General features: G+C 33.1%; 1 long non-coding RNA gene across 3 annotated transcripts in view; it reads left to right on the top strand.

Moving 5' to 3' along the window:
- The window catches only part of LOC149136066 (uncharacterized), a 238,785-nt gene that overhangs the window by 103,896 nt on the left and 119,775 nt on the right, over positions 1-15,114 (top strand). The window contains exon 1 of one of the 3 annotated variants that reach the window (XR_016241525.1): positions 14,272-14,530. The exons of the other annotated variants lie outside the window; for them this stretch is intronic. This is a non-coding gene — a long non-coding RNA (uncharacterized LOC149136066). Of the gene's footprint in view, positions 1-14,271; positions 14,531-15,114 lie in introns of those variants that run through there. 3 annotated transcript variants of the gene reach the window in all.

The following is a 15,114-nucleotide window of genomic DNA, read 5'->3' as shown; positions in this document are numbered from 1 at the left end:
AATATGCTGCATGAGCCAAACATTTGACTTGAAAACAATGCATTACTTCATTTCACGCAATTGTTGAAAACAAGTACCAATTCATTTGGTAATCTTAGCTATGACTGACTGATGTCCTCCCCATTGGGAGAATTATTTCTCATTCATATTTTGCTATGGAACTATACCTAAGTATTGACTCTTGGAGTCCCTCTTTTATCTAAGGCAATATTGAAATTTACTCACATTATTTATAGACATATTTATATTTTATAATTTTATATCACAATTGGTGAACAATAGCATCACCGATGCTTACATATTTCCAGGAAGCTAATTACTTGGTTCATTGTATGTCTCATAGTGAAAGTGACAAAGAATGTCTGTGACTCAATGTAGAAGAAATGTTGCAACAGACTCCATTTAAAAAAGACTGGTTTTTACAGTTTTCTTGACAATGGTTATACACTTTTCTAAAAAGCATTGGTGAATGACATGCAAACACATACACTATATTTATATATATGTATGTATGTATATGTATGTAGATATATATATATATATATATATATATATATATATATATCATCATCGTTTAACGTCCGCTCTCCATGCTAGCATGGGTTGGACGATTTGACTGAGGACCGGTGAAACCGGATGGCAACACCAGGCTCCAGTCTGATTTGGCAGAGTTTCTACAGCTGGATGCCCTTCCTAACGCCAACCACTCAGAGAGTGTAGTGGGTGCTTTTACGTGTCACCCGCACGAAAACGGCCACGCTCGAAATGGTGTCTTTTATGTGCCACCCGCACAAGCCAGTCCAGGGGCACTGGCAACGATATATATATATATATATATATATATATATGTATATATATATATATGTATATATATATATATGTATATATATATATGTATATATATATATATGTATATATATATATATGTATATATATGTATATATATATATATATATATATGTATATATATATATATATATATGTATATATATATATATATATATATGTATATATATATATATATATATATATATATATATATATATATATATATATATATATATATGTATATATATATATATATATATATATATATATATATATATATATATATGTATATATATATATGTATATATATATATATATATATATATATATATATATATATATATATATATATATATATATATATACTGCACAGTTTTCATCCACTAACTTCAATGCGCAAGCTATAGTCAACCTGGTTTTGTGGTAAAATAATGCTTGCCCAAGATTCCAGGCAGAGGGATCAGACTTGACTGCTTTAACATACGCAGCCATGCCTGTGTCAATATGTTCATTACTTAAATTAATTGAACTTTCTGTTTTACACAGCATTTTTTTCTTATACTTTCAACTCATATATTTGCAAGAAAAGTTTACTGCATTCTTCTACTTGCTGAGAAATAACAAAATTTAAATGAAAAATAATCTACTAATCACAACCGTATTTTATAACTTCTACTTTCTGTACCATTAGCTCTATGAAATCAAATTGCAGACCTAATAAGAAACTACCTTCAGTTTTAGAATTTCTATATCTTATCAAGCTGAACAACCAGCCATATATTATTAAAATTTTATTGTTCAGTATTTTTCTGTTTCACAAACTTTCTTAGTACTTGTACAATCATAGTTTAGTTTTAATAGTTTAACATGTAAAAAATGGAATCTGAAACAGGTGCTGGTCTGTGTTGGCCAAAATTTTACAGTGATGTTCATAAATTTGGGTAAGTTTGTTTGGTGTTGAGAGAAAGGGAATCTGATGTTCCAATGCTGTCTCTTTTTTCTGAAAGGAAAGAAATTTAGAAATTTTTCAGTTGAAATGTCACATTTCTTTTTTCCCCCACAGCATACAAACTTATCCAAACTCATGAACTTCTTTTTCTAATAGTTTAGACTGACAATACAAATCTTATAGATCTGAATAACTAGTCGGGTGGGGATGTGTTATAGGCTATATTTGTATATATATCTTATGAAGTTGAGTAGTTAATTGGGCACACAATTGAATATCTATTTATCATTCTCTGATAGTTGAATTGAGAGATGTGTGTGTTTGTGTGGAGAGAGAGAGAGAGAGAGAGAGAGAGAGAGAGAGAATTTCTAACAATTTAGCAACCAGCAATCAGTTACATATTGATGTCTATTATGTGCTATTGACTTAGTTTTTTTTCCATACCCTTGGCAGCTGAGCAGTTAACTATTTATTGGTAAGTTTATTGATCTTCTATTGGATTTATCCTGGCTTAGATATTTAACCAGCCCATGCACTATTTGAAAAGAAAGTTGGAAATTGATTATTAGCTGTTTGGAGGAATGTTATTTTCAGCTGACAGAAACTGTGCAGCATATTAAATCAATGGAAACATATTTAATGCTAACAATTACATTTATATTTGTTTCTTGGCTCACTTGGTGAAATAAGTTCTGTGGAAATTTGGCGGTTATTTTTCTCTTCCTTTACCACTTATTTTGTTTTTGTTTTTCTTTTTCTTTCATAACTTTTTCTTTGTTTTATGTATTTGACAATTTACTGAATGAAAAATTCCAGTTATCAAGTAATTATGTTGACAATGTAAATTTGTGTATAATTGTCTTATCAATATATTCCCCTAGTAACTTGGCAATGTAGATTGAAAGTGCAGATGGCTGGATCATTCATGTATCAGACAGCTTATTGAGAGGTCAACAGTTCTAATCTTGTCACTAAAACTAGTCCATTAAGTGATTGTGTACGAAACCAATACAGTTCACACAGTATGGATTGTATTTATTTCATGCACAATTGCTTAATGGGCTAGTCAACCTTGCTATAAGTAGGTACTGCAAAGTGAAATAATTCACTGTTGTAAGTAGCAGTACTGAGATCAGCTTCTATTGTGAGAAAAATTACCTGTAATAGATTTATCTTTCATATGCTAAGCACTGCAGTAACATCCCAGTACATTGTAGATGTCTGAGGTGACTGCATTGACATAACTGGATTTCTTTCTTAATTCCAAGACATGAATATAACCTTCTAAAGACCCACCATAGGCAGTGAATTGGCTGAATTGTTAGATCATCTGATAGAGTACTTTGAGGTACTTGGTTCTGTCTCTTTACATTTTGAATTCCAAACCCACTGAGATCAACTTCACTTTTCATCCTTCCAGAGTTAGTACAATAAAGTAACTTGCAAGTACTGAGGACAACTTAACCCTTTAGCATTCAGATTAAGTTATCAAATGTAATGCTTATTTATCCACATTTTAAAAAATTAATCATGTAGAATCTTAACGCTTCAAGATTTTGAAAATGTGATTGTTTATTTTTAGAATGACATTGTAGGTAGGTGTAAAAGGCAGGACCTGGTTTCAATACAAAGTAAAGAGAATATTTGGGCCGGATATGGTCAGTTTAAATGCTAAAGGGTTAAACCTCTGGTAATGGTATCTCCTATGCTTTTTCAAGATAGAAACTATTGCTTAGAATCTGAAATAAATCGTCTTAGTGCTTCAAGGGTAGATTAGGATATGCACCCTAGCCTCATAATATTCCTGTGAAGATCAGTGACCTCCAGGGGTTATTAGCTTTGAAAGACATTGTGTCTAGCATACATGGACAGAAGCTGAAGAAAGCGGTGGAATAAAAGAACTACATGAACTACTACTCTTACTACTATTTAATAGCATCCTTAGCAAAGTTATTTAAGTTGTAATTTTTGCCTCAGCTGACTTCAAAAGCTTGTCTGGTAAAGTGACTTAAAGTGAGAACCAGGAATCCTGAAAGTTTTAAGGAAAGACAGGTGGAGCCTGCTACTCTTTATATTTGCTTGGTCATTAATAGGATTAATGAAGCAAAGGACTTCAGCTAAAATTCAAAATTGATTTTCAGCTATACCAGGAATAGTAACAACAACAATAGTAATTGATGAGAAGTGATATATTTGAGAATGACAAGTAACAATAGTACAAACTTTGTGTAAACAAACATCCCTTATACTGAATGCATAACAACAATTACAACTTCTAGTAACAGCGGCAAGCAACAGCAGCTGTTTTCTATACATACACTAGCCCTAGCTATTGTGAAATACAACTTTCCAGCTTCTCTAAGTTAAGATGCCTCTAACAAGAAATTAAATAAAAATTTGCAACTATATTTATGCCATTGTTCTTTGTCTGTAAAAGTCACCTACTTTCAAGATATCAAGGTGTGTTACTGGTAGGGTAGAGTGCTGCAATTCATAGATTACAAGTATTACCAACTGAACTCTTTATTATTTATAAATAGTAGAGATACAGCAAAAGTCATAGAAAACTCCACATAGGGACTACATTTTTTCACTACCTAGAATCATGAAGATAATGCCAATGTTACAATAAATTGTCTTAATCTTATATATTTGAAGGAGAATCATGTTTTACTTTTGCTGGTAGACATTTGAATTATCAGAAATGTAAATGCATTCTTTTATTCTTTTACTAAGTTTAAGTTTCTGGACTGTGATTTTCAGAAAATTATATGTCTCCTCCAGTATTTAGGTACTTATGTTACCATAATAATGACAACAAAAGGCAAAACTGACTTGACTAGAAAAAGACATGACAGGGATGGAAGCCAAATGCAACAAGATGTTTTACTTTGAAACACCAACTCAGCCATCTCTTCCTGATACACACATGCAAATACATGTACATATATGTGTGTATGCATATATACATCAAACAGGCTTGCACATTGTTTCCATCTACCAAATTTTATTTACAAATCTTTTGTTGATCCAAAGTTATTTACCCAAGTTTTTTTTTAATAGGACCAAATCTAAAATTATACAATTACAAAGCCAGACATCAGATATAAACATAACTCAATAAACACAATAAAAGTAAAAATATAAATGCAAAAAGATAAATTTAGAAATTGCAGTTTAATTATCTCCATGTTATTAACTTTGGATTATGCTTGAAGTCCCAAATGTTTCGTACCCAAATTTAAACATTCCAGACTTTTTCTTGTTTCAGTGATTGGACTGTGACCATTGCTGGGGTACCACCTTACAATCTCAACACTTATTTTATATATATATATATATATATATATATACTCACTCTCTCTCTCTCTCTCTCTCTCTCTCTCTCTCTCTCTCTCTCTCTCACACACACACACATGCATGTATATGATGGGCTTCCATGCAATTTCTATCTACCTAAGCCTCTCACAAGGCATTGACCTGTGGCTACAGCAGAAATCACTTGCCCAAGGTGCTGCACTGTAGGACTGAACCTGAAACCACCTGTAGTTACAAAGAAACTTCTCAACCACTCAGTTATTCCTGTACCATGTTTAGTTAGAGTTGTTAATTAAAAGTACACAAGTTTTTGACATATATATAAATATATATATATATATATATATATATATACCTCTTGTGCCTGAAAGTATGACAGGTTAAGTTGACCTTGGCGGAATTTGAACTCAGAATGTTAAGATGGACAAAATACTGCTAAGCATTCTGCCTGGTATGCTCACAACACTACCAGCTTATTATTTTGGTTTTATATTGACATTTTACACTTGACTGATTTATTTTCATTTATGTGTCTGACAATGACCATCAGTGTGTCACTGTGTGTATATGTACATGCATGTATGTATGTGTGTGTGTTTGGTTAAATAAATTCTGCATAGGTATCTATCAATTAATGAAATATCAGTTGTACAAAAATCATGATTTTTTTTCTTTTTTTTTTTTTAATACTTAGTGAAGAAATAGTCTGAAAGATTTTCATTTCATGTTGTATTTTTAATTTTCATTTCATGTATTTCTAATTCTTACGCTTCCATTTCTTCATTCACTTGTTTGTTAATCTAAATGAATGTGCACACAAGCTGTTCAATAATCTTTAAGTGTAAGCTACTGAATATTCTACAGACATATATATATATATTTGTAGGCAGAATTAGTATGACTTATTGTGCCAAGGTAAGGCCTGCATATTACAGTTATAGTCCATCCAACAGGCTTCTACACAATTTCCATCTTCTAAAATTTACTCTTAGTCTTTTCTATCGTTATTGCCACAGGAAGTGCTCTGATGAACTTTCTCTCTTAGCTCCAGATCACTTTGTGCCATCTCACTGGCTTGAAATTCACAGCATCTTCTTCCTAATGCTGCTATGCTTCCATGAATAAGGAAGTCTTTCTACACTCTCTTCCATCCCATTGTTTTCCTCATTCTTATGACCTGAACTCTTTCATGTCTAAAGTAACTTCATTCCCTTCATCTTAATTTCTCCTTCTTTATAATCCCTTACACTAAGGTGTTTCTTACCCTGTTTGGAACTTTCTTTAAAAAGGGGTTACATTGGCCTGATGCTATTAAAATAAATACTTTCCCAAAATACAAACAAGGATTTTTGTGATTTGCAAAGTGAACTTCTTAAACACAGATCTCTTTTTTTTTTTTTTCATTTTTTAAGAAACATTTCATCCTGCTTCTTATAGCTTTTATAAGTTAGGGTTTTAAATGGTTAATATTCTAAATTTATATACAATTATATGGCTACTCATATTCTGAAATTCATTTAGCTGTAAGCACAGGTATGGTTGTGTGGTTAAGAAGCTTTGTTTTGCGACCATGTGGCTACAGGTTTGGTCCCTGGCATGACACCTTAGGCAAGTCTCTTTTACTAAAGACCCAGACTGACTTATGCTTTGTCAGTGAAGTTGGTAGACAGAACCAGTTTGAAAACTCATCATGTGTGTGTGTGTGTTTGCTTCTTTTGTCCACCTCCACCAAAACTTAATAACCAGTGTTGGTTTGTTTATATCACCATAATTTAGCAACTTGGCAAAAGAGACCAATAGAATAAGTACCAGGCTTACAAAAAAAAAAAAATACTGAGATCCATTTGTTCAGCTAAACCCTTCAAGGCAGTGCCCCAGCAAGGCTGCAGTCCAATGAATAAAATTTATGAAAGATAAAAGGTAACAATATCATTAAGACAACAAACTTATTGGTAAAGTTAACTTTTAAGAGTTCACTCTTGATGTTATCTTACGAGTGAGGAGACAAAAATGAAATGTGTTCATGAAGAAACATTTTAGTTAATCATGAGAAATTATGGCAATGCCTTGAAATCAAAGAACTTTAGGCACATTCTTCACTAAACATTAGAAACAAAATCATTAATTTAAAGTGTTTTTGCATGACTAACATTTTGTTAGTCAATGAATATGGAATGCTTGTACAATATTTATTTGATGAAAGATATATTTTGATAAATATTGTTAGACAGTATCTATAAAAATAACTCATTCAAGTGTGAAATGTTGTCTTCAGTATGAAACTGAAATATAAACTAATATTTTAAACAATGTGAAACTTATTGCAATGTATTAAAATCCTAAAACCAAAGTGCCACATAAAAAGCATTGGTGTTTGTGCAAGTGCTGCATTAAAATCCCCCAGTACTCTCTGTAAAGTGGTTGGTGTTAGGAAGAGCATCCAGCTGTAGAAACCATGCCAAAACAGACTATGGAACCTGATGCAGCCCAGCCTTGTCAGTTCTTGTCAAGCCATCCAACCCATAACAGCATGAAAAACAGGCATTAGATGATGATGATGATGATGATGATGATGATGATAGAAATATACAATGGATTGTTATTGTTTAGCCCATGGTCTGTTCTGATCTAGCAGACTTGTGATCGAAATCATTGCAGCGATGACCATTTCATCTTTACAGACAATTTATCTCTGACTATATTTTATCTAATATGTTCTTCCCTTTTTTAAAAAGGTGGTAGGGTATGACTTGAAGAAGATTTCACTGCTATTTCATGTGTGCCAACCAGATGCACAGAGAGATTACGTAACCTCTATGGTTTAAAAATCAAAGACAAGTACAAGTCATAATTTTTTTTACTGAAAAACAATCCCTTCTGAACTGTTGGAAAACTCAGAGTCTGTCTTTTCCCCAACTCTGGTGGCCTGATACAGATTGTAGAGTATATAGTCACCAGATACTTCAAATACTGGCCATTAAATAGCAAACATAATTTGACCAAACCTGACCAATGATGATAGTGTTGCAGATCTAAACAAAAATATGTGTGAATATATTCTTAAGTTTACATATTAAGCTGTATCCTTGAAATCCTGGGGGTCAATTTGTTCGACTAAAAACCCTTCAAGACTGTGCCCCAGCATAGCTGCAGTCAAATGGCTGCAGTCAAATGACTGAAACAAGTAAAAAATAAAAGATATCGTTTTTAGAAGTGGATTCTTCTTTTAGTGTTGTCATTGTTCATATCTAGGTATTGTTGTAGTATTTGATCACATTCTTCTTTAGTTACCTTCTTTAGTCGACTTTATGTTTGATGTTTTTGGTTGTCTTTGTGTTTGGCCATATCTTTCTGCATCTGTTATTTTTTTCTTTTCTTGTTTTTTAGTTCCATTCTCGCGCTCTGCCTTTTGGTTTCCTAAAACTTAGTTCCTCATTGAGAAGATGTTCTAAAATTCTTTCATATTCCATAAGCTATATGATCATAAACCTCAATCTGCTATGTCACAATAGAGCTTCTAATGTTACACCACTGATTAACTCAAAAACCTCTAACATCATTCTCATAGTCTGTCCAAGATATATACAAATTTGCTGAAAATACTCCAACTATCCTATAAGGGTTTCTTTGCCATTCAATATCATTCTTTTTGTATACACATCATATGGTCTACATTCTGAACTAAAGTACCACAAACAGAAACAGGACATTATTCTGCTTTTGTGCAGTATATTAGCAGAGTTATTTGAGTGTATGGTATTTATTCCAGCTCTCTGCATCCCAGGTTTGACCCCTATTTTTATCCTTTCAGGGTCAATAAAATGAAATAGCAGTCCTGGGCAGTGGAATGATGAATTTGTTAGTGTTGGGTCAGACACTTTATGGTATTTGTTCCAGCTCTTTGTATTTTGAGTTCTTGGGTGGTAAACTTAAAACCACCTGGTCCTTAGGTGCCTTTAGCAAAGTTCACTGTTTCAAAGCATTCAGGCTAATATATGATTTGAAGATAATTTCCTCCCTTTCTTCAACAAGTCTTGGAAGCACTGAAGAAACTCAAATGTCTTGGATGCTACCTTTCCTCCTCCTTGACTAAACAGTGAAAAATAAATTTAACTAAAGGATATAACCACCTTAATTGCAATGCATAATGAACCAAAAATATTCCACATCTAATGAATCCTCAGAATATCCCTACCTTTTTTTAAATCTTTGACTGTACAAACTGTTGATTGTTGCAGTGCATGTGACATTTTGCTCAAAATATTTAATATCTTTCTTGTTTCATTCACCATACAGACATGATTGTGTAGTAAGAAGCTTGCTTCCCCACCACATAGTTCTGAGTTCATTACCACTGTGTGGCATCTTGGGCATGTGTCATTTGCTACAGCTCTGGGACAACCAAATCCTTGAGAGTGAATTTGCTAGATGGAAACTGAAAGAAGCAAGTTTCCATATTCTTATGTCTGGATTTTGTTTGAGGTCCCAAACGTTCATGTTGAAATTTTAATGTTTTAGACTGTTTTTATTTGCTTCATTCATTGGAGTGCAACCATGCTGGGGTTTAGTTAAACCTTGAAGGGTTTAAAGTCTGGTATTATCAGTGTATTTCATTGAACCACTATATTGTGTGTGTGTGTGTGTTTCCTTGTCTTGGCATCACAGGATAGTTGTAAATAGTTGTCACTGTCATGCAAGCAGTGTCATTCATTTCCAGTATCTCATGAGAAAATGTCTGGCCATGGGGAAATATTATCTTGCTTAGGAACAGGTGCGGGTTGGTTACAGGAAGAATATCTGGTGGTAGAAAATCTACCTCAAAGAAACTTCATCCAACCCATGCAAGTATGGAAAAGATGACATTAAAATGATGATGATGATAGTTGTATTGCCTACATTAAATTGCCTTTTACTTACTCTCTTCCCACATAACAGTGAGAAAGAGATTTATTTTATCTGATAGATGGCTCCTTCTATCAGCTAATATACAAGACTTAGGAAATGAGTTTGGCTTCTAAATTACAAAAAAAAAAAATTACTGTTTCTCTTTGCTCTCTTCATTCTCTTTCTTTCTCTTTCTCTTCATGTTGCTCTGCCTCTTCCTTTCCTTCTCTCTCATCTCTCTCTCTTCCTTTTCTTTGTCTCTATTTCTCTTTCTGTCTCTCCCTCTCCTCTCTTCCTTTTATTTTCCTATCGCTGTCTTTCCTTCTCCCTTTCTCTTTGTTTCGCGTGAACGCACACTCTCACTCTCACATAATATTTCTTATACTTAAAAAAAAAATATTGAAGAGTACCAATTAAGAATCGTTTCCAGTTTAGATGTATGTCTCCATTTTCTTTTTATTCATGTGTGATGATATTTCCATTTTAAGATATCTTCAGATATATTAATTCCATTATATTCACTTACTTTATTCTTGGAGTTGAAGCTGTTAGTCAATTTTTTTCTGATTATAAATTAGGTGAATTGACTTTATTTGCATTTAATATCATTAACTTTGTGCAGAAAATCATATTTAACTTTGCCTCTTTTTACTTGGATACAAATTATTTTGATTAAAAAGGAATTATTTTGATTAAAAAATGATTATTCTTTCACCAATTAATATCTTTTCTACATATAAATCCCACACACTTGATTACTGCTTCAGTTTCATTAGGAATTTGATAAATTAATTTTATCAAGCTCTTCTTTTAGTTTTGGGGTATATTAACACAGTTTTTGACCAGTCTTTTACTAACTAACATGGTTCAGTAATCACTTCAAAAGATGCTGTCTTCAAAACTTTGGCATTGCTTCTTTCTCTCATCCTCCCCACCTTTCTCTCCCTCTACTTTTTCTAACTCCACTAAAGAAATCTGATCTTAAACTGTGGGTCAAAAAACTATATATATATATCTCTTACGTGTTTCAGTCATTGGACTGCAGCCGTCCTGGGACACAACCTTGGAAATGAATGACGCCACTTGTATGACAGTGACACACATTTACAACCAATGACACAATGTCAAGACAAGGAGAGACAAACACTCACATGTACACACATGCACACACACGCACACACACACACACATGCACACAATCCAAATTGAGCAGCTTCAGTCGCTAACTGTGAGCCATGTAGAAACTATCAGCTTATCAAATTTCTTTGCAACTTCGATATGAGAAAATGTGCGTAACTCTGGATGCCAATAAATTATTATTGTATGTTATCATGTACAATCTACTTTTTGTTCTCTATACCTGCCAGTCATGCTTACCAACTTCCTACACTCAGATCTATATATTTATATATATATATATATATATATATATATATATATATATATATGTATATATCATCATCATCATCATCATCATCATCATCGTTTAACGTCCGCTTTCCATGCTAGCATGGGTTGGACGATTTGACTGAGGACTGGTGAAACCAGATGGCAACACCAGGCTCCAATCATATATATATATATATATATATATATATGTACACACATGCACACACACACACACACACACACACACACACACACACACACATACAACAAGCATCTTCCAGTTTCCATCTACCAAACTCACATACATTTGGTTGGCCCAGGGCTATAGTAGAAGATGCCCAAGGTGCAATGCAGTGGAACTGAACCCTGCCATGCCTGTGCCTACATTTATTTTTTTATTCAAAGAATGTTAACTCGGTTCTTTTTAATATAAACTCATTAAACTCATTGTGGCTTTCTTGAATTTATTGTCTTTCTTCTTCACAGAGAAAACATTAAAAGAAAATAAAATAGAAAACATGTGTCTGCATAGTGCAGAGACCATAAAGCAAAATGGCACATAACTGTACCTTTTACACATAAATACAGTAAAATAAATTTTAAATGTGTTAGACTTGTATTTGAAGTGTGTTGAATGATATTCATTATAGTCCAAAATTAGTTTTTACTCAGCCACATTAATATTTTATTAAAATGAAATTTGCTAAAATCTTATAAACTCAGAGAAGTTGCAACCATAGAAATAGCAAGAAAACTCAGAAATTGAAAGCAAGGTGATATTTACAATTACCAATAAAGAACATGATACAGCAAACCCTGGTACAGATATTATATTCTATCGGCTGTTATGTAGTCAATTCTCAGCTCATTTTTCATGCTAGTGGTAGTGGGGCTGGAATGACTTCGTAAATATCACAGTTTTTTCATATTTTTTTATTCCTTAACTCAAGGATTTTGTATCTAATAGAACAATTTTAATTTTCTGTTTGTTATGAATGTGTAACTTAAAATATACTAGAATTTTTTTCACTTACTTTTCATGATTAAAAATATTGTTTTTTAAATCTCAACAGAGATATGCAAATTTGAACAAACTAGAATTATTCTTTGAATCACATACATATTAGTCACAACACTTTTCACCAAGAAACAAAAATTACAAGCCTTTAGAAACTTCCTCCCTGCCTATTACTTCCCACCAATTACAAATCTGCCGCTATTTCAAAACAAATCTTCCCTGTATTCACCCCACCCAGTTATTATCCTCTAATGAAGAGTGTGAATAAAAGCTGTGTTTGCTTGTCATTAACTAACATATAAATTACCATTCAGCTAGTTAATTGCTGAATGTTCCACTCCCTCCCTGGTAATCCTATAGGCCTACAAAATAAAGTAAATTCTCAAATGAGATGCAGTTTGCCTTGTCATATGATATCAATCAATAATATTTGAGATGAGAAATATGTGACTAGACCAGAAAGACTATATCCAGCTGGTTGGATCTTCAGGCCATTTCTGTGTATTTAACTGATTATTCCCATGCCACAGAGTTTGATTAACCCTTTAACATTTGAGGCAGCTATGACCAGCAGCCCAAATATTCTATCTGTTTTATGCTCAAACTGACCAGATCCAGCTTCTCACATCCACTCTATAATGTCAATATAAAAATAAACAATTCCATCATGGAAATCTCAAAGCTCCAAGATAACGCATGATTAATTAAAAACAATCATCATCATCATCATTTAATGTCTGTCTTCCATGCTTGCATGGGTTAGACAGTTTGAGTGGAGATGGTAAGCCAGAGAGCTACTCCAGTCTCCAGAGTATACTGGGTGTCTCTTACATGTCACAAGCATGGGTGCCTTTTATGCGTCACCAACATGAGTGCCTTTTACATGTTACCTACATGGGTGCCTTATATGTGTCACTGGTGTAGGTGTCTTATTTATGCCACCAGCATGGATGCCTTTTACCTGTCACCAGCACAGGTGCCATTTATGTGTCACTGGCACTGGCCACAACCACAATTTCACTTAGCTTGTTGTGTTCTCTCAATCTGAATGCTAAAGTGTTACAAAGCTCTGTTCTAGGTCAACCATTCTTCATCCACCCATCTTCAGGGAAACTGTGATTACAGCAGTCACTACTATAATTTATACCAGAAATAAAATTCATAGAATAGGTTTATGTGTCATGCTTAAGGTGAATTCTTTCTTACTGTTTTTTGAGTTTATATCCTGCCATACCTGGATTTACTTTTTGAGACTGGTGAAAAAATAGTACCAATAATGCAGTGGACATGTATTGTTTACCTACGCCATGCACTTCAAGCGTATCTTTTTTTCTATCTTTCTAATTACTTTCAAGCTGAATAAGCAAGCAAGAATGGAAAGAGCAAGTACCTTTATAGTCTTAGTGAAAGTATTAATAACAGAGTATAGTTTAAAAAAAGGAGTAATCTTTATCATCAACAATATTTTGTAGTAAAATAAGATGGCAAGCTGGCAGAATTGTTAGCATGACAGGTAAAATGCTAAATGGCATTTCATCCATCTTCGCAGTCTAAGTTCAAATTCCGCTGAGGTTGACTTTGTTTTCATCCTTTCAGGATCGATAAGATAAGTTAAATAATGGGGTTGATGTAATTGATTTACTCTTCCCCTGAACTTACTGGCCTTGTGCTAAAACTTAAAAGCAGTATTATGTAATCAAAATTTATAATAATAATAATGATGATGCTGCAAGCATATAGTAAAAATGAATTTTAAAAATCTACAAACTTATTGCTATTATAACAGCTATATTTCACTCTTTTGTTTTATTATATATATATATATATATATATATATATATATATATATATATATATATATATATATACATACACACACATACTTGTAAATATATATTATCTTACAAATAACTTCCTTTCCTCTTTTACTCTTAGTTCTTTGTAGAAAACAGCTAAATATAGACATATATGAGTTCAAGAGTGGTAAGTGGAGTCATTTTATGTGTCTTTTCATACACGTCACATATACATCTAGTATTTAATTTTATTTCCATTTTACTTTAGAAGTGGTGCGCTTTCTACTGACTGAAAAATGCTTTAATATCTTGTTGGAAGAAGCAGATGGAAGAAATGTCAACAAGTTTGTTAGTGCTACTTTAATGACCTTTAAATTAATCATTGCTTTTGAAAACCAAAAGAAAAAAATTAACAAATGAGCAAAAGAATGTATAAATAGATATATTAATCGATAAATAGGGAGGTGTATCGTGTCATTTTATGATCATTAACTATCAAATACTCTAAAATAAAATGTTTCAAAAAACAAAAAGAGTGAATTTCAAGTTGAATCTACTCATAGCAATCGTTTTTAAAAGAAGGAAAGGGTATGCTCCATTTTACAAAGGTGGAAATATTATGAATTATAGGTTCCAGCCTTGCAATATCAGCTGCAAACTCGGATGTTGCCACCTGTAATGTGGAGGAGGGAAAAATCAATACAGGTACCTCGATGTCTGCTTTCAGTTTGTGCCAGTAACTGTCGAGACGTCAGGTGTTCTAGGACCCTGTATTACCGATTTCATCCACAAAATAGTGACAGTAACAGCCCATCAGAGAAATGAGCCCTGCAAGGGGGAGTGGATGTGGCAGCAAGTGTCACTGGCCATTCTCTGCACAGTACAACTGACCACACCATTTGTTCTGGGATATGTGGCCCATTGTCCCCTCC

This window comes from Octopus bimaculoides, chromosome 4 (assembly GCF_046866305.1).
Source record: "Octopus bimaculoides isolate indiv1 chromosome 4, ASM4686630v1, whole genome shotgun sequence".
NCBI lineage: Eukaryota > Metazoa > Mollusca > Cephalopoda > Octopoda > Octopodidae > Octopus > Octopus bimaculoides.
The sequence above is the reverse complement of the archived record's forward strand: the minus strand, read 5'-3'. Positions and strand labels throughout refer to the sequence as shown.